This window comes from Canis aureus, chromosome 3 (genome assembly GCF_053574225.1).
Source record: "Canis aureus isolate CA01 chromosome 3, VMU_Caureus_v.1.0, whole genome shotgun sequence".
In the NCBI taxonomy this organism is placed as follows: domain Eukaryota; kingdom Metazoa; phylum Chordata; class Mammalia; order Carnivora; family Canidae; genus Canis; species Canis aureus.
Window position 1 is genome coordinate 83,743,709 of NC_135613.1, and position 26,063 is coordinate 83,769,771.

Genomic DNA, 26,063 nt, shown 5'->3' on the forward strand with positions numbered 1-26,063 from the left:
GTGTAGTGCTTCTTTGCAAAACTTACTATGCAAACAAATCACCTGGGGATTCTGTTAAAATACAGATTCTAGAAAATAAATATTAAAATGCAGATTCTAAAAATAATAAAATAAAATAAAATAAAATAAAATAAAATAAAATAATAAAATAAAATATAAAAGCAGATTCTGACTCAGTAGGACTGGAGTAGAGAGATAAATATTTCTAATGAAAACCAAGGGAATATTAATGTATCCCACTGATTAGCAAAGATCTACTGCAATGGTGTCTTGTCCTACAGAAATAATTCAAGATAGGTAAAATTAATCTTCTTATATATTTTATTTAATCTAATTTTCCAAACCATTACCAGTTCAACTAGTATCCAATATTTAAAAATTAACAATGATACAACTTTTTTCTCCTATTTGTAGTAATTAGAAGTCTCTGTTGATGGGCACACAATGTATACAGAATAATTTGTATAAGAGCACAAAGGAAGAGAAAAAGAAGTTATGGAGAAGCAAAGTTTTTGCTTATTTAAATTAAGTTGGTATTAATTCAAATTAGATTGTTATACATTAAAATATTGTTAATTATAATCCCCAAGGCAACCACTATAAAAAAACTGAAAAAATACTGTAAAATAGGGGCACCCACCCGGCTAGCTCAGTCAGAAGATCATGCAACTCTTTTTTTTTTTTTTTTTTTTTTTTTTTATAATTTTTTTCTCTCACCTGCTCAGCTTTACTACTTTCTATTACTCGGTTTTCCAGGTATTCATTCTTCTGCTTCGTCTAGTAAATTATTTCATCTAGTGTATTGTTTTTTTTTTTAATTTTTATTTATTTATGATAGTCACACAGAGAAAGAGAGAGAGGCAGAGACACAGGCAGAGGGAGAAGCAGGCTCCATGCACCGGGAGCCCGATGTGGGATTCGATCCCAGGTCTCTAGGATCGCGCCCTGGGCCAAAGGCAGGCGCCAAACCACTGCGCCACCCAGGGATCCCAATCATGCAACTCTTAATCTCTGGGTCTTGAGTTTGAGCCAAACATTGGGTGTAGAGATTACTTAAAAGGTTAAAAAAATTTTTAAATACCAAAAAATAAAAAAACAAGTACATTTAAATGGTACACCAAAAATAGCTAATGGAAAAGAATGTCATAATGGAGGAAGAGAAAAAAAGACCTAAGACACAGAAAATAAATAGCAAAACGGCAGATGTAAATTCTTAGTAAACATGTCAAATGTACATAGATTAAATGACTAAACATTCCATTGGCAAGATGGTTTCTCAAAAACATGATCCAACTATATGCTTCCTACAAGAAATACACTTTAAATATAAAGTTTAAAGGATGGAAAAGAATATTTCATGAAAACCACAAAAACAGAGCTAAAGCAGCAAAACTAACAGATTAAGATTTTAAGAAAAAAAATTGTTACTAGAGACAAAGAACATTTATAATGAGAAAAGGGTCCATCTGTCCACAAGATGAAACAATTATAAACATACATGCATGCAAAATTCATGAAGGAAAATCTGACAGAAATGAGACAAGAAATGGGAAGTGCCATAATACCAGTGGAGACTTCAATGCCTCACTATAAGCGATAAAACACTTAGAAGATCAACAAAGAAGAGAAGGCTTCAACAAAATAAACTGACCTGACCTGACAGACATCCATACACATATATTCTTCTCAAGTGCACATCAACATTCTCCAGGATAAACCACATGTTAGGCCATTAAACAAACTGTGATTAATTAAACCCAACGGAATGAAACCAGAAATAAATAACAGAAAGGAATGTGAGAAACTCACATATAAGTGAAAATTAACACAACCTAAATGATAGGTAGATCAAAGAAGACTTCACAAGGGAAATTAGAAAATATATGGGGATAAGTGAGAACAAAAATACAACAACCAAAAAGCAATGAGATACAATGAAAACAGTGATCAAAGGAAATTTACAGCCATAAATGCCAGCTTTAAAAAGTAGAAAAATTCCAAATCAATAACCTAATCATCTACCTTTAAAAAAACTAGCGAAAAAAAAAAAAAAAAAAAAAAAACTAGCGAAAGAACAAACTAAACCCAAAGCAAGCAGACAAAAATAGTCTTAGTTAGATACCAAAGCTGAAAAAAATGAAACAGAGAGCAGGAAAACAACAGAAACAAAACTGACAAAACCAAAAGTCATCCTCTAAAATGACCAACACTTTGGTAAATCTTAAGTTACCACTGACCATAAACCATTAAGCAATACACATAATTCTATCTAAAAGTCACAACTCCTCCCCCCCCCAACCATGAAGCTACATCTGGCCATTCCAAATTCACACAAAAATAAAGTAAGGTTGTTTAATTATTACATCATTTACCCTAAGACAAAGAACCAGAAAACAAGTCAAAACTTAAGACATAATAATAATGCACTGCCTGAACCAGTTTTTAGATTCTTAAAAATCTGAAAGCCAAAGTATTTTTTAAAACATACAATTGGGGATCCCTGGGTGGCACAGCGGTTTGGCGCCTGCCTTTGGCCCAGGGCGCGATCCTGGAGACCCGGGATCGAATCCCACGTCGGGCTCCCGGTGCATGGAGCCTGCTTCTCCCTCTGCCTGTGTCTCTGCCCCTCTCTCTCTCTCTCTATGACTATCATAAATAAATAAAAATTAAAAAAAAAAAGAAGGCTTTAAAAAATAAATAAATAAATAAAACATACAATTGTATTAATTTCTTACCTTTGTCAAATATAAGCTTTTATTTTTTAAGATTTGATTTATTTATTTGAGAGAGAGAAAGAGAGCACATGCATGAGTGAGGTGAGGGGCAGAGAGAGGAGAGAATTTCAAGCAGACTCCAAGCTGACCATGGAGCCCGACATAGGGCTCAATCGTACAATGCGGAGATTGACGTGAGCCGAAACCAAGAGTCAGACGTATAACTGAGCCACTCAGGCACCCCAAATATAAGCTTTTAATTATAATGTTCTTTTGGCTTAAATTGGGCATTATTGAAGAAACAGTCTTTATTAAACTTACTAACTTCTCATACTTAGAAAAAATGTGTCCTGATAGAAGGCCTTAGTGAAATCAGTGTAAGTAGCAGATGCAAATTAATTAAAGCATCAGTCGCATGTAAATGGGTATTTGGGAAAAGAATATCACTCTAAATAATTTTCTTAAATCATGTTTATAGTAATTTGATTCATAAATCCTTTCAGAACACTTTGTTCCTAATTAATCCCTATATTACTGGTTCAATTATCATTCTGAATTATCAAAGAGCTAATTAATATTGTTTTTGCACTGTTATGATAAAATCTGTCTCCACCACCAGGACCACCACAGAGCAACTGCAATGACTCCTGCATTAACCGCAAATTGAGAGTTGATGGTCTGCAGAGATAAAGTAAGGACACAAATGATAGTGTCAGGGAGAGACTACTAGCAAGGCTTGGGGCCAAAAGAAAATAAAAATCATATATTTGAATCCCTTAAAATATTAGTAAGTCAATTTTTAAAAATTAAGTTACTTAAGGATTTTAATTTTTATCACCTTTACTAGAATACAGACCACATATTAAGAAACACGTGTTTATATAACATTAATGTGACCAGATAACAAGCAACAGAACAAAAATATTTTCAAGCTGCTAAATAAAATATGCAGCCAGCTGCTACTAAAGAACTGAAACATCAGGTGGCACTCTTGTAAAAGAAGTAATTACTGCAACACAAAGGCTGAGAACAGGAACCTAAACTAAGGTTTAACATTACGGGTTGGTTGGCCCATCCAGATGACTTTATAAAATATGCGTAAAAAGAAAGTACTTAATTTTTCCCCAATCTATTTCTTTGAGGAAATGCTTCAAATACTACTGAAAAATATAATTGCTTTTGGACCTGGATAAACATCAGGGAGCTTTCCTCTTCACTCTCCTCTAAATCGTTCTCATTTGAGTTTACAATTAGGATGCAAAGTAAAACATACAATGAATAATGCAACTGTATTCCATAATGCATTTACTGGTTGTTTTATTTACTTTTTTTTTAATTTGGTTACAAAACATCTTAGGGAAAAGCATTTTTGTTGGGCTACAGCAGGAAAGCAAACAATTGTTTAATTCCAGCATCTCTGTCCTCCCCAAGCTAAATTTGTGACATCAAATTAAACCAGAATATACCTTGAAAATAATATTTCTCATGCATATATATTTCACAAGTCTGTGCCTGAGAATAAAACTTTTTGAAAAATAAGAATATCTTTGAACTAAATGATTTCAATGGAAATTATCAAAAAACCGCATATCAAACCAGTTCAATGATTGGCTAATTTGTAAAATGTAAAAATCTATTAAATAAAAGCTTAGAACTTATATAACTACAAAAAATTATTTCATAGTTTTGAATGCTATATTAAGTATATATATATATATATATGCTTTATGGCTCTTGTGAAAATATTTACTCTTTTGTGTTGATGTTGTCTTATGTTAGGAAATCTTCCCCTATTTTTGACAGCTACAAAATATGTAGCTAACAATTACGGTTTCTGATTACAGATGAAACGTTAGTAGAGAGGCACTTTTTTGTTAAATACACTAACAAGCAAGTAGTTCAAAGTAAATGTCCTCACATTGTCAAATGAGTGTTATATACTACCAGCAAACCAAATATATATATACAATATATAATATACATACATATATTTTATTTATTTATTTATTTTTAAAAGTTAGAAAAGTCCTGGTTGTGATAATGAGATAACGATGGAGCAGCCTGTATTTCTCCAAGTTGTGTGTGTGTAACAGATTAAGAACTATCAACTGTGGACAAATACAGGACAAGCACTTGAAGAACCTGGAGAAGGACTACAGAAATACATCTAATGAAGAGATGAATGGCTTTGGCCTCGTCACTCCAACTAGAGACAACACTGAAGTACTATTGCACTTCAGAGCCTTCTAAGGGGTCAGCCTTTCTGAAGAGTGCAACACAGCCTAACTTCTCCCTCCACCCATTACCTCCTTCCCTTTCACAGATGTTGATACCAGTAATGCCCTAATAAACTTCCTTTACATTCATCTCTGACCCATAGTTTGCTTCCCAAAGGAACCCAACCTACAATAATAACTGAAACTAGCAAGGATTCAACCATTTAAAAAACAACCATCCTCACAGGTGAGATCCACATACATGAGCTTTTCCCCTCAGCATACATCCCAATTCCCGTGATACGCGAGTGTCTAGAGTCCAAGCAGAAAGCCAGTCTTATTTGTTGGAGGTATTAAATCACAGTGTGGGGTCACCAAACTGAGTGTATATTGGAGGGTGGAAATTTTTTTAAAAAAAGGGGCTATGGAAGAAACCTATACTCTAAAAATAAACCTAATTCAAATTCTTGGCTGACTCTTTAATTCTCATGTGCAAGAAAAACTAGAAGGCTGAAAGAGGCTGAGTAAGATATCTCAGCTGCTGCACCACAGGAAAAACAGAATTTTTTATTTGAGCCAAGCCAAGTTAACTACTGGCTGTACATTGCATACCTTAAGAGTAAAGACAATGTCCCAGGATTAAAGAAGTCCCCGGGGACTAGCAAAACCAGTCCATGCTAGTGTAATGTAAAAGCAAGGTTCTGAATGCTCAGTGTGATCTGCCAGTAATTGAAATGCCTACTAGAAATAAAATTAATACTCAGAAAAAGATAACAGAGGACAAGCATCTCTACGATGCATCATCCATAACGATTAGCATACAACAAAAAAATGACTAGGTCATAGTGAAGAGAAAAAGCTGTCAGTAGGAAAAGCCATGCAATGACTCAGATATTGGAATTAGTAGGTAGTTTAAATATAAATAGAACAAACACTAATTAAAATGCAGAGGCTGCCTGACTGGATAAAAAAAGCAAGACCCAACTATGTGTTGTTGACGAGCAATATATCTTTTTTTTTTTTTTTTTTTTTTTTTTTTTTTTTTTTTTTGACGAGAATATATCTTAAAAGTAATGACAAAATGTTGGAAAACTTCATCAAAGACATGACCAGTGACTGACCCAGGAGCTGGACTGTTCGATGCCCCTCACCCTTCCCCTGTCCTTACAGTGTGGGTTCCGCTTGCCATTCCCTCTCCCTGAGGAGCTCCATGGACACAGCCTGGAAATAGTGATGCACTGAGAACACATCTACACGGTATATGTGACTAAATCCAGTTAAGGTTTCTTTATGAACTTTTAAAATTTGGCAGGAAGGTACCAGGATCTACTCAGACTGCTGCCACCCAATACAAGCCTTGTATGTAAGTTCCCCCTGCTTATTATAACTGTCACCTACCGGGGTACCTGGGTGGCTCAGTAGCTGACCTTTGGCTCAGGTCGTGATCCCGGGGTCCTAGGATCAAGTCCCACATCAGGCTCCTCTCAGGGAGCCTGCTTCTCCCTCTGCCTGTGTCTCTGCCCCTCTCTCTGTGTGTCTCTCATGAATAAATAAAATTTTTTTATTTTTTTAATAATAAATTTATTTTTTATTGGTGTTCAATTTGCCAACATACAGAATAACACCCAGTGTTCATCCCGTTAAAATCTTTTTTAAAAAAAGGGTCATCTACCAACCTGGAGTGGCCTACTTGTCTTGAGTCTCAGCCCACCTTCTACCTAAGGAGACAAGTAGGTCTCAGATTTGCCCTGGGAAGCTCCCAAGAGGGATACAAACCAACACAAAGTTAGGTTGAGAGTAAAAGCATAGAGAAAGATAATACAGCAAGCCAAAGAAAAACTGGCTTGACTATTATTACTATAATCACTATAGTGATTATAGTAACAAAATAGACAGACTTTAAGAAAAAAAGTAGTACCAAAGGTAAAATTGGGACATTTGCAAATAATAAAAAAAGTCAATTCATCAGGAAAATATATCATGGGTGTATATGTTCCAAATAATATAACTTCAAAATACATGAAGTAAATACCAATGAAAATAAAGAGGAATATGGACAACCATATAATAATTAGAAAATTTAACAACTCTCTTCCTCTCTGAAATTCCTGGACAAAGAAACATTAAGGATATAGAAAATTTGAATAATATTAAACCAACTTGCTTTAACTGATAATCACTAACAATACCTAGAAAAGACCCAGATATTTAGAAATTAAGCAACATATAAGTAGCAAATGAGTCAAAAAAATTTAGAAGAAATTAGAAAATATTTCATAACAAATGATATTAAAATACCCTACATCAAAATTTGTAGGTTACAATCAATGTTCAGAGAGAAATTTAGAGCTTAAAATGCTTAAATTAGGAAAGACATAGACTTGAAATCAATCAGCTGTCAACCCATAACCTAAAATAAGGACAAGCAAATTAAAATCAAAGTAGAAATAAAGATAAATGAAACAGTAAAAAATATATATAGAGATTGGTAACTTTTAAAAGCCAAAAAATTAATAAATGTATAAAGCACCTCACTGATGTTATACTTTAATAAAAAGTTTCAAAAATAAACAGAATTACTAGCTATGAGTAAATGACATTTTTTTCCTAACTTACAGATTTCCAGTAAATATGTGAACTGCATTGAGTCTAAAACTGAGCTTTCTAAGGTTGTCTACTTCCATCAAGAGGCACTTACACAGGCCTATTACAAAGAAGATATCCCAGTGGCCTGTAAGCATATAAAAAAGATGCTCAATTCTCATTTGCCATTAGAAAATGACAAGAAAAACCACAATGGTATACACCCACTAGAGGGTTAACACTGAATCATGCAAATTCTGGTAAAGATGTAGGATAGCAGTTCTCAAAGTAAAGCCAAGGATCCCCCAAGGAATCTTTCAGGGGTCTGCCAAAATAAAACAATTTTAGGGCCGCCTGGGTGGCTCAGGCAGTTAGGCGTCTGCCTTTGGCCCAGGCCATGATCTCAAGGTCCTGGGACTGAGCCCTGCGTTGGGCTCCCTGCTCAGTGGGGACTCTGCTTCTCCCTCGGCCTATTCCTTGCTCTCCCTCACTCCCACAAGTGCATGTGTGCTCTCTCTCAAATAAGTAAAATCTTTATAGAAAAATTAAAAATAAAACAATTTTAGGGACGCCTGGGGGGCTCAGCAGTTGAGAACGGGGCATGATCCCAGCATACCGGGATCAAGTCCTGCATCGGGATTCCTGCAGGGAGCCTGCTTCTCTCTCTGTGTATGTCTCTATACATAAAGCACTTAGACTTCAATATACAACCGATGATTGTCTTGAGGAAACCACTTTAGTGATTAAGATACAAGATGAACTAGCCCCATTTTTAATTGAACATCATTTTTATTTGAAAGAACAGAGACAAACTACAGTTACTCAAACTACGTTATCCGGCAGGTATTTTCTCAAAACTGAAGTAAGCCTGTCACCTCAAGGAAAACAACTGTCAGCATTTGTGGCAAATGATAAAATTTGAACTTTCAACTAAAGTTAAATTTTTGGAAAACCTGTATCTGACATTGTGAGCCTGACAGCTTTTCTGATGAGACTAATGACTATATTAATAAATGGTCTCATGAGGCCAACATCAAGATATCAGGAGACTTGCTCCCCTCTGTTAGCTCTGGGAAGATTTCTCTTCCAAGCTCATACAGGTTGTTGGCAAATTCAGTTCCTTGAAGTTGCAGGACTGAGGTTCCTGTTTCCTTACTGGCAGTCAGCCAAGGGCCATTCTCAACTTCTATAGGACACTCACATTCCTCAACACATGGCCCTCCACTATTATCTCTGAACCTGCAAGGACACATCTAATCCTTCTAATGCTTTGAATGTCTTGACTTCCTCTTCTGCTACCAGCCTGAGAAAATCCTCTCTTAAAGGGCCTGTGTCATGGGATTGGGTCCATCCAGATAAGGGCCCTTCGTAAGGTCAACTGACTTGAGACTTTAATTACATCTCCAAAAAAATCCCTTCATAGGGGGAAAAGATAGTCTCTTCAAAAATAGTGCTGGGAAAACTGGACAGCTACATGCAAAAGAATGAAACTGGACCAACTTCTTATTATATACACAAAAATAAACTCAAAATGAATTAAACACCTCAATGTGAGACCTGAAGCCAAAAACTCCTAAAAGGAAATAGGCAGTAACCTCTTGGACATTGACTTTAGTAACATATTTATGAATATGTCTACTCTGGCAAGGGAAAAAAAAGCAAAAGTAAATTTTGGGGACTACATCAAAAACAAACAAAAAAAAAAAACCTTTTGCACAGCAAAGGAAACCACTCACAAAACCAAAAATAGCAACCTATTAAATAAGAGAAGATATCTGCAAATGATATATCAATAAGGAGTTAATATCCAAAATACATAGTGAAAATCAGTTTACTAAAATCACTGAGTAAATTATTTAAATCCAGAGACAAAACTTCTAAATTAATAACATATACCCCTTTTTTAATCATTAAGGAGCATGCTTGTGAAATCAAAAGCTTCTATCTGCTTAAAAATCCAAAATAATTTATAAGCAAAACTGCTGCTTCATCTATAAAACATACCTTGAATCTCACTATTTCTCTCTCCACTACAACCTTAGGTTAAGCCATTACGTCACATAGACTAGCTGCTGCTTCTAATCCATCTCCGTTTCCATTCCTGCCCATCCTCGTCTGGTAATTATCACCAAAATTGTACCAAGAGTGACGTTTTCAAAAAGTAAACACACTCACATCACTCACCTACTTAATTTCTAATAGCTTTTCACTGCACTGTCATGCCCTGGGCCCACCCACCTCTCACATCCCTCCTGGTCCACTGCTTTTCAATCACAATGGCTTTTTTATTCCTGCTACAGACCCTGCTCACACTTCCCCAGTGTCAGTGCACTACCACCCTAGAGTCCCAGACTGTGACCCAGCTGCCTCTTCTCCAGGTCTCACCTCCTTCATCCAGATTTCCCTCCTGAGGCCTTCCATGACTACCCTAAAACAACCCTCACAATAAGCTGCCATCACTCTTACCTCTAATAAATAGAAACTGGCTAAAGACCACCCATCACCCAGCTCCCCAAACTCCCGCTATTATTTGTATAACACTGCAGTATTTCTGAAATTATCTTGTTTTATTTCTTTAACTAGAATGTAATTCCCATAAGAGCAGGAAAGAGTCCTGTCTGTACTCACAGCACACAGAAGGAGGAACTTGTTTGTTGTGGTACAAGCACTCTGGTAAAGAGATTGGCATTGTTTCCTGAAGTGGGACATTCACATATACCATGATCGAACAGCTCATTTTCCTAAGAGAACTCTTGCCCATGTACAATAGAAGTAAGTATAAGAATATTCTCAAATGAGCTATGGAGCCATAAAAAGACGTGAAGGAATCTTAAATGTATATCACTAAGTAAAAGAAGACCATCATAAAGGCTGCATGCTGTATGATTCCAACTACATGACATTCTGAAAAGGCAAAACTATGGAGACTAAAAAGACTGGTGATTACCTGTGGGGGGGGGCGGGGAGGGGAGGAGATGAATAAGCAGAGCACAGAAGATACGCAGGGCAGTCAAACTATTCTATACGATGTTATAACAATGGCAACAAGTCATTATACATTTGTCTGAACTCCTAGAAGTACAAACCTGAGTCAATTCCGATGTAAACTGTGGACTTTGGGAGACAACGATATGCGAGCATGGGTTCACTAACTGTAACAAATGTACCACTGTGGTGCAGGTGTTGATAGAGGGGGAGGTTGCACACATACAGGGGCAGGGGATGTATGGGAACTCTCCACTGTTTTGCTGTGAATCTAAAACCACTCTAAAAAATAAAGTCTACTGGGGCACCTGGGTGGCTCAGTGGTTGAGCATCTGCCTTTGGCTCCAGTCGTGACCCCAGGGTCTTGGGATCAAGTGTTGCACCGGGATCCCCACAGGGAGCCTGCTTCTCCCTCTGCCTATGTCTCTGCCTCTCTCTGTATCTCTCATGAATAAGTAAATAAAATCTTAAAAAAAAAAAAAAAAAGAATATTCTCAGAAGCACTGTTCACAAAAAACTAGGAAACAACCAAAATGTCCATAAACAGAAGACCATATTAAAAAAATTCTTACTAACAGTCATACAATGAAAGATATATACAAGATGAATAAACTTTAGTGACAAAATAAAAATATGGAGAAATTTTAGCAATGTAATATTAAGTGAAAATGAAATCTCAACAATTAGATGGATCATAATCTTTTTATAAAATTGGAATCGATTAGTTCTTAAAAAAACAAATATTTTTAGGAACACATGGATGCAATAAACTACATTAAAAGGAAAGTTGGAGGGGATCCCTGGGTGGCGCAGCGGTTTGGTGCCTGCCTTTGGCCCAGGGCGCGATCCTGGAGACCCAGGATCGAGTCCCACGTTGGGCTCCCGGTGCATGGAGCCTGCTTCTCCCTCTGCCTGTGTCTCTGCCTCTCTCTCTCTCTGTGTGACTATCATAAATAAATAAAAATATTTTTTAAATATTTAAAAAAATAAAAATAAAAAATAAAAGGAAAGTTGGAGAATAACGTGCATAGGAACTAGTGCTTAAAATGCTTACAGGGATCCCTGGGTGGCGCAGCGGTTTGGCGCCTGCCTTTGGCCCAGGGCGTGATCCTGGAGACCCGGGATCGAATCCCACGTCGGGCTCCCGGTGCATGGAGCCTGCTTCTCCCTCTGCCTATGTCTCTGCCTCTCTCTCTCTCTCTCTCTCTCTCTCTCTGTGACTATCATAAATAAATAAAAAAAAAAATTAAAAAAAATAAAAAATAAAAAAATAAAATGCTTACAACTAGTCTTTTTTATTATAATAAAAGCAATATAATGACAGTAAAGTGAAAAAGATACAGTCAGTTCAGAATTTTAGGCTTGCCCACATCTCAGTCCAATAGGAATACAAACTCAGATCTCTGGTTCAATGACACAACATTCTCCCAGTAGATGCCAGAATGCTACTCAGGGCAGTTCAGGTTTTTTAAAATAAGCCCTTTCTGGAGAATACTATCACTTAAGTGCAGACATAAATGATAGTAGATTAAGAAACAACATAATTTTAAACAGAAAAAATGAGTCCTTAAATGAACTCTTTACCTCTAGAAATAATACACCGACTAAAGATTACCCACCCAACCACACTGCCAACATTCTTCTTTCCTCTTTTCATATCTGTACCATATTTCTGCCTGGAAATAAGAGACAAATGACTTTCAACACCAAAGTTTTTATGGAGTCAAGACAATAATATAACAACCTAGAATTCTAACAACAGGCACCGGCTAAAAAAACTGGGATACAGCCAGTCAAGTGAATATCAGGCAGTCCTAACAGAGAAAGATCAAGGAGACACTTACATAATGATACAGAAGTATGTATCAGGTAAAAAAAAAAAAAAAAAAAATTCAAAGTACAGAAAAATACATATTAAATTGCTATAATTTCTATTTAAAGGAGTAAAAAGAAAAAATACATACATATAATAACTATACTCAAACTAACTAGGCTACACAAGAGGTGAATATTGTAAATTCTATTTCTTCTGAACAATTGAATGTATCATTCAAAAAATAAATTCTGGGGATCCCTGGGTAGCACAGCGGTTTAGCGCCTGCCTTGGGCCCAGGGCGCGATCCTGGAGACCCGGGATCGAATCCCACGTCAGGCTCCCGGTGCATGGAGCCTGCTTCTCCCTCTGCCTGTGTCTCTGCCTCTCTCTCTCTCTCACTGTGTGCTTATCATAAATAAATAAATAAATAAATAAATAAATAAATAAATAAATAATTTTTAATGTAAAAATAAAAAAATAAATTCTGTATATTTTTTTAAGATTTTATTTATTTATTCATGAGAAGCACAGAGAGAGAGAGGCAGAGACACAGACAGAGGGAGAAGCAGGCTCCATGCAGGGAGCCCGATGTGGAACTCGATCCTGGGTCTCCAGGGTCGTGACCTGGGCTGAAGGTGGCGCTAAACCGCTGGGCCACCAGGGCTGCCCCAATTCCGTATTTTATTAAATAATACTGTAATACAAAATAAATATATTCTGAAGAACACTGGTATTTTTCCAAAGAGAAACGACTCCGAGGTAGCTATTCTTATCATCTTAGTTTTGTATACTCCCAATCTGGATGATGAAAATATTGTCCACAGAAAAAGAATGCACTATTTAGTAGTTCTGATAGATCGTATTTGAATTTTTTTTAAGAATTTTACATTAGGGGCAGCCCCGGTGGCGCAGTGGTTTGGCGCCTCCTGCAGCCTGGGGTGTGATCCTGGAGACCCGGGATCGAGTCCCACGTCGGGTTTCGCATGGAGCCTGCTTCTCCCTCTGCCTGTGTCTCTGCCTTTCTCTCCCTCTCTCTGAATAAATAAATAAATCTTAAAAAAATAAAATTAAATTAAAAAATAAAGAAAAATTTAAAAAAAAGAATTTTACATTAGGTTTTATCAAATGAGTTAAAATGAACAACTTCTTTTACATTTAAAATGCTATTATTTCTTACCTATATATAAATTAGATTGGCTTATTTTTCTTAACCTCTCTTCTTTTTTTTTATTTATGATAGTCACACACAGAGAGAGAGAGAGAGAGAGGCAGAGACACAGGCAGAGGGAGAAGCAGGCTCCATGCACCGGGAGCCTGACGTGGGATTCGATCCCGGGTCTCCAGGATCGCGCCCTGGGCCAAAGGCAGGCGCTAAACCGCTGCGACACCCAGGGATCCCTTAACCTCTCTTTTTGCTTGAATAAGATTTATGTCTATTATTACCACAACTATACCAACAACCAGTATCAATTCACGTCCATTTTCTGATTCACTAGTAAGATAGTTCACATTTTTAGCTGGAAAAATAATTGGTCTTATTTGATTTTTGTAAAGAACTGTGGTTTTTCTTTTTTTTTTTCTCCTTAGGTGTTAGATAATGGAGCATCTATATCTAAAATTATTTCCTTTGTATACCCAACCACATACTTCAAAAGTGAAATGTTGGCTGGGCTTCCTAGTATGAGGCATTTCCAACTATTAATGTTTTGTTTTGTTTTAAGAAAAGGAGAGAGGGTGGTGGGGTGGGTTAGAGGGAGAAGGAGAATCTTAAGCAGGCTCCATGCCCAGCACAGAACCTGATACGGGGCTTGATCTCATAACTGTGATATTAAGACTTGAGCCAAATCAAGAGTTGGGCACTTAACCCACTGAGCTATCCAGGTGCCCCTCACACTATTAAATTTTAAACAAAAAGTTAAGCCAAAAGCTGACCATCTTCACGTTACTTCTGGAAATGGGGATAGTATAGCAAGTGCCAAGGAATACAAAAAGTTAAAATGTCACATCTTCCTAAGGGGTCAATTTTAAACACTTATGTTTATACAAATTTCAACATATTATGGTATGTGCATTGCAAAGAAGTCATATGGATTTTTAGATAAATATGAAATTTCAAAGACACTGTGAGCTACTTGATGCACATCTAACATTATGTGTACCTCAGTAGAAAGTTTGTGACTAGCCTACCGCCAGCCTGTTTTATTCTAGATTAGTAAAAATGTATACAAATAAGAAAATAGGATTTTAATTACAATGTGCCTGTTCTCAGGGTGTAATCCCGGGGTCCTAAGGTCAAGTCCCACATCAGGTTCCCCACAAGGAGCCTGCTTCTCCCTCTGCCTGTGTCTCTGTCTCTGTGTCTCCCATGAATAAATAAGTAAAATCATTTTTAAAAATAAATTTAAAAACTAAAAAAATTTCCCAGAAATTTAGATTTAATTGCATTAATTTAACACATCAACTAAAATGCCTACTGTATCTCAAAATATTCCTTATTTTGGTTTTCAGTTATCATTAGATCCTTGCTGTTTGGACTACCACTAAATGGTGTAGACCTATTTACTTACTTGACAGTACAGTATATGTTATATTCAGCAGACTATTAATGCCAAACTGAAGAAATAAATAATTTTTGATGTTCTGCTGTATTGTTTTCCTTGCTTCCTACCTCCAAATTCCTTAAGGACCATGCCTTTCATTCTGCTGTCTACTCTACTACTGCAGAGGGCTTCTTCAGTGTACCACATTTACATACAATGCTTAACCCGCCTTGTAGACTAGGAACAGGTCCCTATTTTAATGCCTTAAAAACAGTAATGGTGACCAACCACCTTTATAGGTGGCACATACAGAAATCAAAGAAAAGAATCAAAAATAATTTTCACATAGATGAAACACATGTTCCACAACTAGGCTGCAGTTGCGACTGCTATTTCTTTTAGTCACGTTTTACAAATAACTTCCTCTAAGCAAACACGGGCTGTTAGCTGCTAGACTGCTTCTCTTGCTACTACTTTCCAGTAATCTAAATTTTGGTACAATACGATGTCTCAAATGGCACCTTTGTTGCAGCAAACTCCAGTAGTATACCCTTGTGCACAGTGCTCCAAAGAACAAACTACCAGAAAGACCCAGTATTTGCATTACATTTGCACAAATCTTAATGACAATTTGCAAACTTCCTACACAGCACATTCAAGCTTATCCCACAGCAACTTTCAAGTTAACTGCTCCTCAAGTCATTTCCTAAAGGGCTACCCCATTTTCTCACCTGCTGACTCTACTTAACCATGAATTTCTTTATTTCTCTACAAAGTTAGAGAGGAAAAGAGAGTAGGATATCAAAAAAGAATAAAAGGAAACTTTTAAGTATTTTCTATAGGTAACAACCAGAATAGTAGTACTAAGTGCTGTATCAAATAAGTGGTAAAGAACTGAATATTTTTTCTATCAGTCATTATTGCAGTTTTGTTTTTATAAGTCCATTATGCACATCTTATTGCCTTCTTAATTCATATTCAGAGGACGCAGGAGAAATAATGTTTTTCTTATGGTTGCCTCTTGGTTCATTAAAATCTATACTTCATCGAATGAAGCTAGCTATCTCATCTGAGAGATGCAACCATAAGCATCTAAGGAGTAAAGCTATACTGCAAAATGTTAACCATAAATAGCTTGCAGAAGCATAACGAGACTATCTAATAAAGTTGATAACTGCAATCTTAAAAACTTCAATTTGTTATTTTATTTTACTGAGCCATATTGTGCACTTGGCTTACACTAACATCAATGAGATGACTGAGCACATCCATAGCATAATTTTAAAATGCAATGAGAAAGCTTCAAAAATACAGGTCTTAAATTTTTTTAAGTTTTTATTTTAATTCACCCTGTGCTCATCACATAGATCTTAACATTTTTTTAATCTTTAATCTTTCAAAGCAGAAGTTATAGGGCACCTGTGCAGCTCAGTTGGTTAGGCGTCTACCTTCAGCTCAGGTCAAGATCCCAGGGTCCTGAGATGGAGACTCACACTGGGCTCCCTGCTCAATGGAGAGTCTACTCCTCCCTCTTCCTCTGCCCCTCCCCTATATTGTAGTCTCTCTCTTGCTCACTCTCTCTCTCTCTCAAATAAATACATAAAATCTAATAAATAAATAAATAAAAGTAGAAGCTATGTCACTTTCTCATATTAATAGCTTCCAATACTAGTTTAAATGATTCATTAATTCAAAATACTATCTGCTTTTTAAAGTAAAAAATAGAAAACAAATGGACTGGATTTTATAACAACTGGATGGATTTAAAACGTCAGCTAATATTGTCAAATACCTTTGGAAAATGAGAAATAATATATCAAAACCATCAAAATATAAATACATATACACTCAGCAGTCCATGCACATAAAACTATGATATAATATTATCGTTTATTATGTACCAGCTGTATTACACAATATCTTATTCAATTCATACATCAACCCTGTCTGGTAGCTAGGTAATACTAGACCCATTTTACTCATTAGAAAACAGACTCAAGAGGTTAAATAACTTGTTCAAAAGCACAATACTAGTAAGAAAGAATTCAAATTTAAAACAAGTCTAAGCTCTGAAAAATAATAAAATAAAATAAAAATAAAATAAAATAAATAAAATAAAATAAAACAAGTCTAAGGGGCGCTTGGGTGGCTCAGTCATGATCCTGGGGTCAATCGAGCCCTGCATATGACTCCCTGCTCAGTGGGGAGTCTGCTTCCCCCTTGTCCCTCTGCCCCCCTCCCCACTCATGACTCCTTCTCTCTCTCCCTCAAATAAATAAATAAAAATCTTTTTAAAAATAAAAATAGAACAAATCTAGGGTCCTTGTTTTATGCACAAGGCATGCTGGGGTTCCCAATAACACTAAAAATCATTCTGGTATTTGCTGGGTTTTTTTCCACTCAGGCGTTTAAGTTCAATATAGTTCTCTAATATTTGGAACTGAGATCTTGAACAGAACTTAATCTACAGCTGAAATTTGTTTAAGATTGAAATCTTATAAATAGATTCCATAAAACCTAAAAAATGAGACTTACAAAATCAAAGAGTATAAATAAATTTGTGAGAATCGACAATTTTTGCCAGCCCTCAGGTTTAGCACAATGTCATAGAAAAGATTAACTTACAGCTAGCGCAAGAAACTATTTTAAGCAAAAGCTACTTGATACCAAATTATAATTCTGAAGTTCCCTAGTTGTTCCTATTCTTAAACATTTACATTTTCCTTTTACTTATTCCAGTACATAGATGAAAATAAATAAATAAATATTGATGACAATAGCATATCTCAGATTCAAAGAAACATAAATCTCCTTTTATCAATCATTCGTCCATTAAACAAGTATTTACTGGCCATGTATTATGTTCTAGCTAGTGGGAATACTTCAGAAAACAGCACCTTGCTCTGTTGCAGTTTACATTCTAGTGGGGAAGACAAACATTCTTAAGACGTGTACTTGTGGGGTGGTGACAAATGCTTTAAGCCTGTGAAAGGGAATGGAGACTATCTAGGACTGCCCCTTTACAGAGAGCAATCAGAGAAACCTCTGTGAGGAGGAGACCTGTGAACAGAGGTCAGAGTCCTGAACTGAGAAAATTCGTAAATACTTTTGGAAAGTCCATCTAAGCAGGGAGAACCACACCTGCAAAGACCCTGGGGCAGGGGCAGCTTGATGGCTGGTGTGCAATAGGGTAAATGGAGCAACAGGAGAGAAAGCTCCAGAAATAGGGCCAGACCACGGAGGGATTTTCAAGCTGTGCTACGAACTCCTGAAATAGGAAGCCACTGAGAGGTTTTCGTAAAAAAGGAACATGACTTCCTTATTAGTCAAGAGGATTACTCTGGCTGTTACATAAAGACTAGTCCAGAGCACGGCACAAATCAAACAAGACCAGTTCAGGGCCATTGCTTTGGGTTAGTCAAGGAAATAATGGTTATTTACGTGAGACTGGCAGCAACAGAAGTGAGGAATGGCCTGATTCATGATATATTTTGAAGGTAGGGACAACAGTTTGTTGATGTAGTGGGTGTGAGCCAGAGAGAAAGAGTCAGAGCTGACCTTAAGGTTTTTGATAACTCAAGGTAATTCTGAATTTTCTCAATAATAGGTCTAATTCTTCCTGTAAGCTTGGGTAAAATCAATTCACCCTGAATCTCCCACCTCAGAGGCCAAAAGCCATGGGATTTACTTAGAGTCCCTGCAAACTCTGAGGACACAGAACACCTTTATTTAAGGAATTCCTACTTCTTTTATACCCTCTCAGGTATAACCAAACTAAGTAAATGGTGCCTTTACTCTTTCATGTCCCTTCTTTTCCACCTTCTTCTTATTTCTCAGGACCCAGTAAGAAAAAGAAAAGGTTACACAGTGAGGAAGCAAGCACTGAGTGGAGAACTCCAGGGATGGTGACTCTTCAGTGATTCCCCAGCAGCTGAGTTTACTCATCACTGGCTGTTCCAACACCGCCACCGCAGAACCATAAATGTCACTAACAGGTGCTTTCACGCACGTTTAAGATTACTCTGGTACTATGATACCAATTGTCTTTTCATAGAACTTACTTTAAACACACATACACAAACACACACACACACACATACACCTAACAAACACAAGATTTTTCAACAGTGCGATAAAATGTTATCTCTACCAGAAAAAAAAAATCCTTAGCATATTACACACCTTATTAAATAGTACTGACTCTGCTTTTCCAGTCTAGCCTTCACCCTTTTATTGTGGATAATACTCTCCTTTGGCTAACTTTTTTTGCAAACATTGATTCTGCATTACGACATGCAGTAAGCACTGCACGGGATAATCTCATTTATTCATTGCAACAGCTCTCTATCTACCCTCATTTTGTAGATGAAACTCATGACTGATCAGGCTACCAAGAGTGACAGAGCCAGACATCCCAGGACTTAAGACTCCAGAGCTCGGGCAGCCCAGGTGGCTCAGCAGTTTAGCGCCGCCTTTGGCCCAGGGCCTGATCCTGGAGACCAGGGATCGAGTCCCGCATCGGGCTCCCTGCATGGAGCCTGCTTCTCCCTCTGCCTGTGTCTCTGCCTCTCCCTCTCTCTCTCTCTCTCTGTCTCTCATAAGTAAATAAAATCTTAAAAAAAAAAAAAAGACTCCAGAGCTCATTCTCTTAACTAACATATTAACCACCTTAGTCCACCTACAACAGTCTTCCTAAAACACAAGTAGGGTAGTATCAGCTCCTGCTCACATAAAATACCTCCAAGTGCTTTTGAACAACTACAAAACAGACTTCAAACTCAGCATGTTAGCCCTAACCTCACCTTCAATCTAACTCTCCTCATTCCCCACATCACTGCTTGGGCATTTTTCCCAATACATTCGAAACTATCTCCCCCCGTGTCCATTCTCACATTAATTCCTCAAACCACCCTCAATCTGTGGAAGCCAAGCCATCTCTCTAAAATCCAATTCAAATGCCATGCTTCATGAAATTTTTTTCCAAAAATCAGGATGCACACAGTGTAAAAAAATATAATAAACTTCCCCCCCTCGGAGATCGCATAGCATTTTGTTATTTCTTGGGCAACTGTTGTTTCTATCTTGTTTATATAAATTTCTTCTCTCACCTCTCAGACTAAATTCCATGAGAGGGATTTTGTTTGTAATCTTCAGTTCCTACATATTACTTGCACATACACTGTTTGTAGAATTAAATCTGGGCATAAAAATGTAAGATTTTAAAGATGTGGGTCCCAACTGCCAACTACACTTGTTGAGGAATAATTCCTATCTTAAAATTTGACTTTCAGATCACCAAAACCCATCCAATGCTTATTCCATGTCATTTAATTCCTACACTATAAGGGCATTCCCCACATTTATAGTTCACAATGGCTAGTCAATGAATCAATCTCCTCCTTACTAAGAAAGGAACATTTAATAGCATGATACATGAAATATTCTCTCCAGATCCAATTTTATATTCTCTATTTTTTCCATGTATGAACAACATTCTTAAAAATACAGCTAGGGAATACAATTTAAAGACAACTGTACTGATAGTGATCCAATTTTTTATAATGCTAAATAACTTTATAATATTAATAATGTAAATTAACCTTGAAATACCACTTAAACTAAGTGTAACTTTTTTTAATGATATAACAATGTTTTTCTCAGTATAATTTAAATGCCTCCTTTAAAGAGTGGCAAAAAAATGTGCAGTCATCTTTAACCCGCCAGACCACAGCTCCATTTAAGGCCAACTAATTCCATCACGTGTCACAATGCTGCCAACCTCTCTTGATCACTGCCCCCAAAGTGAACCCCACACTCTTCTTAGTGCTCCTCTGTATTACCCTGTTCCCCTTCCCTCTGCTGACTACCTCCTCGACTCTTTCCAGTGATCCTTCAGGAAACTTGTTCCTTGTGAGTAATTTCCCTACATTCTCAACCTCTCCTCAGAACACACACCTACTCTGTCTGACCTCAACGGTTACTAGGCAAATTTCCAGGTGAGTATGCAGTAACTTAGCACAATAGCTACTACTGCACTGGGATTCCATTTCCAGTTCAAACATTACTAGCTACGTGAACTTGGGGGAAAAAATCCTAATCAAGCCAACTAGCTTCTATTCCACAACATGCCCCTAAAATGTCCTGCCTCTGTGAATGTCTACTGAAATGACCATTCCAGAACTGTGCTATCCATCCTTCAGCAGACTCATCTCAAGTCCTTTCCTTTTCTACAAGTTTTCCTCATACTTCAACAAATCCCCCATAGTCCCTTCTTACCAGATACTTATACTACCTATAAATATAATCTTAGTTGAGTATCCATAAGGACACAGTCTACAGGATTTATCTCTGAATTTCTTGAGACACAAGACCTTATATAAGTATTATATATCTGTGAATCAAACAAGATATAAATAATCTGCTTGGTTACATGAATTTCTTTTTTCCCCTCTCTCAAGCCCCAAACACTTGAACATGAGATTTATATTTTCTTTTATGTTTTTTAGTCATCACGATCATAAGAAACCACTGCAATACATCTTTCCTATCTTTAATAAAAACTGAGAAAAAGTCTTAGTCTACAAAAAGCCAATTTTATGTAAATTTTGAAGACTATACTTAAAAGCAACACTTCAGGAGAGGAAGTAAAAAGGAATGTGCCTGGAGAAGGTTGGGAAGCCAAAAGAGAACACAATGTATCGCTCAAGTTCATGGTTACGAATATGGATTTAAGACACATTCCTTAGTCTGAATTCTGGCTCCTCTATTTACCATAACTGCAGCTTTAGGCAAATTTTTTGACTTCTCTAACTCTTTATTTCCCTCTAAAATGAAGATACTGGCACCTCTGAGTTATGAGGAATAAAAGAAAATCACATATACAAAAAGCATAGGTGGGTATCTGGTGCATAGATTACACATCTGATAAACATTAGAAAAAAATAGTTTATTTTAATCAAAAGACATAGATGCACAGTAACTTACACTACATTAAAACTTCATTAGATTTTCTTTTATAAGAAAAATGAAATTTGCAGAACACATTAAGACAGTCAATTCTGATACTATAAATTGAACAAATAAACTGGATAGTCTACTGGATTTAACAAAAATAGAGTCCATGTAATAAGCTCTTACAAAGAAACCCTTCAAAGTCATAGCACTTTAATTTTGGCTGAATTATTCAACAACAAAAAACCCTGTAACAAACTAAATCCAAGGCACTGCCTTTCTAGAAAAAGATAAAATAAGAAAGTATTCAAGGATGTCTAAATGAATTTAGATAATGTCTAAATATGATAAATGAAGTACTACCAGTAAAGGCATAATACTTAGAAATATAGTAGTGAACATTAGGGAGAAAAAGCCAAAAGAGTTGACAATGGTTGCCTCGATAGACCAGGAAATGAAGGCCAGATAGAGTTGAGTTAGATGGGATGAGACAGAGTCAGGAAACTGCTGTTCTTCTTTAAAAGTCCCATAGCAATATGAATTTTCTAAATGATGTTCACAATGTGATTAATAAAAATACAAACTAACTGTAAAAGAATTTTTATTATTAATTGTTTTACAGGCAGGACCAGGGCTGGATGAGCAAGCGAGGTACCATGGGTATAAAGGTTTAGGAGGCATCATTCTCAACATCGAGCACTTATATACACTTGCCAGACTCTATGAGTGAGTTCCTCCTCCTAGTCCTGTCCAGGACTAGTATTTTAGGAACTCAAATGTCATAAACAAACAGCTGCTATCTACAAATATGTATGAAAAGAAATAGAGAAGATCTTCCTGCATATTAATGATAGTTTTACCTGGGTAGTAAGATTTTTCTGGGTAGCGAGATTTTAGATATAACTTCTGTACCACCAGATTTTTTTTTATAATGGACATATATGTAACTTCTTTTAAAATAAAAAAAGTTCAGCTCCCCATTTACCCCTACTAACAGCACATACACCCACACATTCTCCCATGACATCTTTATTTACTTCAGGCTTCATCTGACGCATCTATGGATATGATTTACAAATCTATATTTTAACATCTCTAGCCAACCTCTAGATCCCTACTCTCCCAGGTTCCAACTCCCCATTGCCAATTGCCTCCTAAAGAGCATCAACTCAAAGATTCACTGACAACTCAAAATAAATCAGTAAAAAAATATCATTTGTCCACATACACAAGCTCACCCTCTTTATCTCCTAATATATATTAGGTATAATAAGTACAGTAAGTCCCCAAGTCATTCGTGTATAAAACCTAAAAGTCAGAGTATCTAGGTGGCTCAGCATGTTGGGCTCCTGGCTCTTGATTTCAGCTGGGGTCGTGATCTCAGAGCCCTGGGGTGGACCCCACATTGGGCTCCACACTCCAAGCGGAGTCTGCTTAAGGACTCTCTCTCCCTCTCCCTCTGCTCCTTCCCCCACATGCATTTGCACTCTCTAATAAAGAAATCTTAAAAAAAGAAAATTTAAAACCTAAAAGTCGTCTTTAATTTCTACCTCTCCCCTATCCCATACAGAAAATTATCAAGCTTGTTGTCCCACTTCTGTAATGCATTTGACATCTAATCTACACTTCATTCCTACAGACACATACTAGTGCGGTCTTCATTACTTTTGCTCTGAAATACCAGTTAACAATTACAGTTCAAGTAAGTAGGATACAGTTCACTGTACTCAAAACAAACATAAAATACGGCAGAGAATAAGTGAGCAACAAACGTTTCTTGAATGAATGGGAAAAGAAAGGTCTTCCCATTTCCCTACTTCCACCTCTCCTACATCCACCAAGTCACTTTGCAATTACTCAATCTTCCCAAAAGATAACTCTTATCAGGTCATAAAAGCCATCATTTACCAATGTTATGTAAATAAAATAAAAACTCCTCAGTTTGGCATTTAAATCATTCCAATATGGGGACTCTCCCTTCCTCCTCAGCCTTATCTTCCTGTAATTCTTTCTACAATATATGTGCTCTATTTTCCAACCTCTGTGTCTGCTCACATGCCCCAAGAAATAGCATCTCTTCTAGGTTTACCTTTCAAAATTCTACGTAACCTTCAAAGCTCAGTGAAAATGTCACTTTTCCACCTCCACAAACCCAGAGTAATCTTTGATCATCCCTACGTTAGACCTCTCATAGTATTTTGTAACTTTCTCGCATCACTTACCACATACTGATCTGTAATTATGTATAATATATTTATAAATATATATTACAGTCGCCACCAAAAGAATTTTAAGTCCCTTGAAACAAGAGCTACAATTTTTGTTTACTTATCTCCCATTACACCTAACAAAATGCCTGGCACAATAAAAGTCTCTGGGAAATGAGAGACCTTTGCATCCATAAAAATAAAACACATACAGTAGTAGCAGCCAAATTTGAGTGCTTTACGTGGGCTAGCTACTACTCTAAGCTATATACATACATGATTTCATTTATTCCTCTCAATGACATGAGGAAGATACTATTATCTCCATTTTACTGATAAAGAAACTGAGGCAGAGAGATAACTTACTCAAGATTTAACACCTTAATATTCTTAAACTGTATACATATTTCTGCAGTTAATATCTTTCTATCTATAGCTAGCTCCTTATCTCAGACTACTTCATCAGACTCAAAGTTTTAACACTGAAACGGCATAAGTGTTTAGATGGTTCTTATACTTACTTCTAAAGTGCTTTTATAAAAGGATTGACCATTTTATAAAGCCATCAACAATGTATAAGGGCAACAATTTTACTATTTCTTGTTAGCCAAGCACATCATCCTTTATTACTCATTCTTCTGGTTCAAGTAGGCAAATAATAATATGCATAACTCTTGATTTTGAATAATTGTACTTTTTTAAAATAAGTTTATTTATTTAAGGGACGCCTGGGTGGCTCAGTGGTTGAGTGTCTGCCTTTAGCTCAGGGCGTGATCCTAGGCCCGGGATCGAGTTCACATCGGGCTCCCTGCGACGAGCCTGCTTCTCCCTCTGTCTATGTCTCTGCCTCTCTCTCTGACTCTCATGAATAAATAAATAAAATCTTTTTAAAAAATTTAAAGAACAAAGTTTATTTATTTAAGTATTCTCCACACCCAATATGGGGCTCAAACTCACGACCCCAAGACCAAGAGCTACTGGCTAAGCCAGTCAGGCGCCCCTTAAACAACTGCACTTTTAAGGTTTATGACCAGTATTTTGCAGTGGTTATTGCTACTGTCATGAATTATGTTTTAAAAGACACAATGCCTAAATAATTTATTGGGAGTTATTTCATAGTATTTACATAAATAAAAGGAAACCAAGCACTCAAATACTCCCTAAACCTCTGATAATATTCCATTCATTAATTTATTCAACAAACCTTTGTTGACAGCCCACCAGCATCAGGTACTATACTAGTCCCTGGACATAAATCAATAAAATACAATCCCTGCCTTCAAAGGGATCACAGTTTTTTAAACATCAGAGTCAACTTAAGCTTTGGTGAGCTGGTTCATAGATCAGAAACTAACTTAAAAAGAGGTCACTCTGAAGTCAGTTTTAGTACTGATTCTAACTGAAAGTGTTTAAATTTCAGATAGAGAAACACTCAAATGTGGCAGAACTTAAAAAGGGTCAAAGAAGTTCAAATAAAGGGAGTCCAAAAATAAAAGTCATCAGTTAGAAAAAGTAATGGCCGAGACAAAACAATCTATAAAAGCATGGATGGTACACAGATTGGAGTACATCAAATCTAAAACCATCAAATCCGTAGGATCCTTTGATGATGCATAAAATAAATAGGAAAAAGGTGAAACTTGTACTTCCTACAGAAAGAAATAAACTTTTGAAAACCAGTATCTCAAAATATAATAGAGGTATAACATGAACCCAAAGGTTCTAGGGGGAAAAATTGAGACAAAGCTATAAATCATTTAACTGCTCAAAGAAACGGCAATACTTAACCTTTACGGTACTATCAGAGATGAAAGCCAGGCGCTCCCATAGCAGTAGCACTATTTTTAACTGTAAATCACTAGTGGCAATCAAATACTGAGATTAAACCTTTGGTCTGGTCCATTCTAGCCATTTCTAATTCAATCCTCTGGCTCTGTGGGCATTTCAAACTAATTTTTCAGGGTGATCAATCATAACACTGGAATGGATTTTTAAAGGAGCCTGTCCTTTGTCCAACCTATCAGCGTCTCAAACTCATCTCTACCATCACC

At 36.6% G+C, this 26,063-nt stretch overlaps 1 protein-coding gene across 4 annotated transcripts in view; it reads right to left on the reverse strand.

The window, feature by feature from the left end:
• The window catches only part of ARHGAP32 (Rho GTPase activating protein 32), a 291,479-nt gene that overhangs the window by 220,077 nt on the left and 45,339 nt on the right, over window positions 1–26,063 (reverse strand). Inside the window, exon 1 of one of the 4 annotated variants that reach the window (XM_077894165.1) lies at window positions 20,722–20,739. The exons of the other annotated variants lie outside the window; for them this stretch is intronic. The gene's annotated coding sequence lies outside the window, so the exon portion shown is untranslated. Of the gene's footprint in view, window positions 1–20,721; window positions 20,740–26,063 lie in introns of those variants that run through there. 4 annotated transcript variants of the gene reach the window in all.